The sequence below is a fragment of the Octopus sinensis genome, linkage group LG17 (genome assembly GCF_006345805.1).
Source record: "Octopus sinensis linkage group LG17, ASM634580v1, whole genome shotgun sequence".
Lineage (NCBI taxonomy): Eukaryota > Metazoa > Mollusca > Cephalopoda > Octopoda > Octopodidae > Octopus > Octopus sinensis.
The window spans coordinates 38929385-38934384 of record NC_043013.1 but is presented as its reverse complement, the minus strand read 5'-3'; the positions used below and the strand labels follow the sequence as shown (position 1 = coordinate 38934384).

General features: G+C 41.5%; 1 protein-coding gene across 4 annotated transcripts in view; it reads right to left on the bottom strand.

Moving 5' to 3' along the window:
• Window positions 1–5000, bottom strand: part of LOC115220873 (laccase-like) — a 70466-nt gene that overhangs the window by 13127 nt on the left and 52339 nt on the right. Inside the window, exons 1-2 of one of the 4 annotated variants that reach the window (XM_036510494.1) lie at window positions 4870–4881; window positions 30–32 (exon numbers count right to left, since the gene is read on the bottom strand). The exons of the other annotated variants lie outside the window; for them this stretch is intronic. The gene's annotated coding sequence lies outside the window, so the exon portion shown is untranslated. Of the gene's footprint in view, window positions 1–29; window positions 33–4869; window positions 4882–5000 lie in introns of those variants that run through there. 4 annotated transcript variants of the gene reach the window in all.

Genomic DNA, 5000 nt, shown 5'->3' with positions numbered 1-5000 from the left:
ATGTTTAGCAGTATTTCGCCCGTCGCTACCTTCTGAGTTCAAATTCCGCCGAGGTCGACCTTGCTTTCATCCTTTCTAGGTCGATAAATTAAGTACCAGTGAAACATTGGGGTCAATATAATCGGTTAGTCCCCCTACCTCAAATTTCAGGCCTTGTGTCTTTAGTTGAAAGGATTATTATTATTATTGGAACCTCAAGTTGTCGCCATATACAGTGTGGCTCCGTAAGTTTTGTTGGTTTTTACTTGTTTACATAACATTCATTATTAAAATGTTTTGATACAAACTCTAAATAGGGCACCATACATTGTCCACGGAAAAGGCAACCTCATAATATTTGGGATTTGGGCCCAAATATTGTAATTTCATTTTCAAATTACGCTCATAAAAAATCCCAAAAGAAAAATAGACGCAAACACCCCTCCACTTTCACGATAACAAAAATCCACGCGAAAAAAGCATGCAAATTTCTGTCGAAACCATCCAGAAATCAAAAGTGAATAACACCAATGCCACCCCCACCACCGTCAACAACGTCACCAGTAATACGAATGCAACGACACTAATACGAATGCAGACGACAAAACAACTGTCGCCAGCAACACAGAAAACTAGCAAATAGTAAAAATAAACAAAAAGTTTCAACGTTGCCATCGGAGGGGCAGCTGTGGAAAACAGTGACAGTAAAAAGCAACAATAGTACTAACAGGAACACTGCTTCCTCCACTACCAACACCAACACCAACACGACAAACACTGCAACAACAAATGTAACAAACGAAAACAACGAATGTAGCAATGGCACGGACAACAACACAAATGGTAACAATAACAACAGCAACAACAACAATGTGAATAACAACAACAGCAAAATAAATGGAGACCTATGTGTGAACCATCTCAACACAACACAGAAGGTTACCCCCCACCATCAGCCGTTTCCTTCGCGGGTCAACTAAAAGTGTGGCGGAGATTTCAGTAAACCAAAGTGAATTAAAAGAAACCAAACTGATGTTAAAAAGGAAGGAATCACTGAAATCGGCCTCACACCTCCACCTGACGTATAGCTAACGTACCTTACAATTAGAGTGAAGTCACGTCGGGAGGAGTGAGCCTTCGAGTCCCAGATTCAAATGGCTTTGGGTTGCATATGGGAGCGCAAATCCCATATCGTCTAAGGCATGGGGATCTGGGACGGCGGACGTATTCTTCGAAATGCCAGAGGGAACGAGACGATACTTTCTCACACTACTCAAGCGTGAAGAGCTCACTCTACTGCCAACAAAATTATGACCAAAGTTTGGTAAAAATAAAAGCAATCCAGGTGTCGCCCAAAATAGCTATTTCTTGGCTAGTGGCAGCTGTCCTTATGGACGTAGAGGACAGCGCGCAAATCCTCGAAGTAAAGAAAATAAAAACTGAAAATTGATCAGGGTCTGGGATAGAACTTCTAATCCAATCTAATCAATCGTAAACAACAAGTGATTACTTGCCCTAAAAAGGACAATTAGAGTAGAATCAATAAGGTTTAGTAAATGAGTATCGATAGAGACAACTAGATTAAAGCATGAGTTAGAAAGCTAGAAGAGGCTTTTACGAAAAGCAGCGCAACTTAACAAGCTTGCAGCGGGTTTGGCTCTCGACCAATTCTTCAACTCAAAGCATGAAGGCCGCGTTGTCTGAGTTAAGGTGCGTGTTTTAAACACGAGGAGACCAAAGCCATTGGGCCCGAGTGGTAGAGGCATGTCGTGGCAACATAGCGACAATCTGGTCTTTGCTGAACCACGATGTGCGCATGTTACTCGATCCCAAGCGGACGTGTGCAGCTTTTCAGCGGCATTTAGTTCAAATGCTTGGGCACAGTGGCATGCCGGATCGCGAGATGAACGTTAGTGCCCACCTCGACGCTCTCTCGAGACTCTTGACCCCGGAGCTGGAGTGTTGTGAAAGGCCGATAACAGCCGCTGAAATATGGGAGGTGATAAGTGAATGCATGAGCGGCAAATCGCCTGGTTTAGATGGTCTGCCCAAAGAGCTTTACGATTACAAGCTAGGCTTGTTCAGAGACCTATTGTCAGACGTCTCTTGCAACTGGCAGCAGAACGAGAGAATTCCCATTTCTGAGAAGGGACACGACCAACGGGGACCATATCGATAATTTTAGGCCCGTAACTCTTCTAAATGCAGAATTTAATATTTTGGCCAAGGTGTTAGCGACGAGGCTAGCGCTTATTGTCGGTAGTCATGTGGGAGAGAAGCTAACATGCGTGATCCCTAACAGATCCATCTACGACAACTTCCACCTCATGCGATAGAACGTCGAGAGGATGGCTAAGGAACCTGCCACGGCCTTGGATCTGATCAACTTAGATCAATCGAATGCTTTTGATAGGGGCACCCATCGTTACCTGGCGGAAGTCCTCAATGCAGCTCGTGTCGGGCCCGTTTTTGTGGGCTGGATCACTCTGTGGTTAGAGTGAATGGTTACCTTTCGGAACATTTCAACATCATGCGTTCAGTCCTTCAAGGATGTTCCTTCACGTCTCTTTTGTATGTATTGGCTATTCAATCATTACTACACAAATTCGAGACGCCAAGAGACGTACCGCGCAAACTACTACTACTACTACTACTACTACAACAACAACAATACAACAACAACAACAACAACTACTACTACTACTACTACTACTACAACCACAACAACAACAACTACTACTACTACTACTACTACTACTACTACTACTACTACTACTACTACTACTACTACTACAGCACAGATGGTTCGAGAGAAGGGAAGAGTGAAGATGACAAATTAGGTTTGAACCTGAAAGCCACAGTGCCACCACCCCGACTACACGGATCAGAAGTTCAAATAAAAGGAAAGTGTATATAAAAGAAGGCCAGTCACATAAAAAGGAACATGTGACCAAGGCCTAAAATATGTTCTGTATATATATATAGGCGCAGGAGTGGCTGTGTGGCAAGTAGCTTGCTAACCAACCACATGGTTCCGGGTTCAGTCCCACTGCGTGGCATCTTGGGCAAGTGTCTTCTGCTATAGCCCCGGGCCGACCAAAGCCTTGTGAGTGGATTTGGTAGACGGAAACTGAAAGAAGCCTGTCGTATATATATATATATATATGTATGTGTGTGTGTGTTTGTGTGTCTGTGTTTGTCCCCCTAGCATTGCTTGACAACCGATGCTGGTGTGTTTATGTCTCCGTCACTTAGCGGTTCGGCAAAAGAGACCGATGGAATAAGTACTGGGCTTACAAAGAATAAGTCCCGGGGTCGAGTTGCTCGATTAAAGGCGGTGCTCCAGCATGGCCGCAGTCAAATGACTGAACAAGTAAAAGAGTAAAAGAGAGAGTAATATATATATATTATATATATATATATATATATAATAGAGAGAGATATATATATATATATATTATATATATATATATAGAGAGAGAGAGAGAGAGAGAGAGAGAGAGAGAGAATCAACAAAAAATACTCCATCGAATGAGAGATAAGTATCAATTTAATACACAACCGAAAGAGCTACCATTAGTTTCATGCTTTTATGATACTTGAATAGGCATATGTATAAAATACGCCATGTATCTGAAAACAGTCTTTCGGGCTCTGTTTATGCGATATATATATATTTTAAAAACAATGACGTTGGGCAATGAGATACTTCTATCGATGTGGTGGAAAGAAGATAGCTGGTTTGCATAATGTGTCTTGAATTCGGCCTCACATAATCCTATGTAATTTTTCTTTTAAATTGATTTATCTTGAAGAGTAACAGTAACTTCAAACTGGAATATGACGGAGTTTATCATACACGCCTGGTCAAGTGGGCAAGCTTCATTGTCTCAATAGTAACAACTGGGAGTGCTCTTTTGGTGATTAGTGATAACATTCTTCATATTGAGGCAACAGCCTTCTGATATTTTAACTGAGAGTCTGTCAAAAAATTTCCTGTATTTATTATTTATTGGAAAATGTTTATCGAAAAGCGACAGGAATTTCTTGCCAACGTTAGTCATAGCATTAAAGGAGAAAGGAGGTGCGAACCAAATTATTTTCCTAGGTTTAATTTTTGGTTTATTTTCACGATTCATATTTTTATTCAGAGTTGTAATATATTTTATCGTTGTAGGCGCTGGAAGCCAGGATATTGCTATAGTAGGCGGCTGCCTTATCAAATATTTGTTTAGAAGATAGATTTGATAGCCACTTACTAATGTTAGCTATCAGGTTTTTAAAGACTATAGAGTTGTGTGACAGGACTGTTTATGTATGTATGTATGTATGTATGTATGTATGTATGTATGTATGTATGTCTGTATGTATGTGTATGTCTATGTATGTATGTATGTATGTATGTATGTATGTATGTATGTATGTATGTATGAGAATTTCTCGTTTGGCTTATGATACGGCTGATAAGAGCGGTAGTTAAAATCTAGAGAAACATGAAGGGAAACATCTAAAAAATCAACTTTTAACCGCTTAGTAGTAACTGACTAAAAGTCTAAAAGAGATTTTTCGCAAATTTATCAAGAAAAATTTCACTGATGCCTTTAATCAATTATTAGTGTGTGAGTATGCATGTATGCATGTGTGTTATGCATGCATGTATGTATATATACATCCATCCATACACACATACATAGTAGTGACCCCCTTCGGTCAGACACTGGCCATGGGTTTGCACCTAGAGAGTTACTCTCTGAGGCACAAGTCTGGGCAAGGTTGTTTCATGGAAGACCAGCAGTCGCCCATGCATACCGGCCTCCCCTCTCCACGTCACCGATGTTGTCCAAGGGAAAGGCAAGGGCCGATACAGCTTGGTGCCAGTGACGTCGCAACTCATTTCTACAGCAGAGTGAACTGGAGCAACGTGAAATAAAGTGTCTTGCTCAAGAACACAACACGCAGCCCGGTCCGGGGTTCGAGCTCACAACCTCACGATCGTAAGCTCGACGCTCTAACCACTGAGC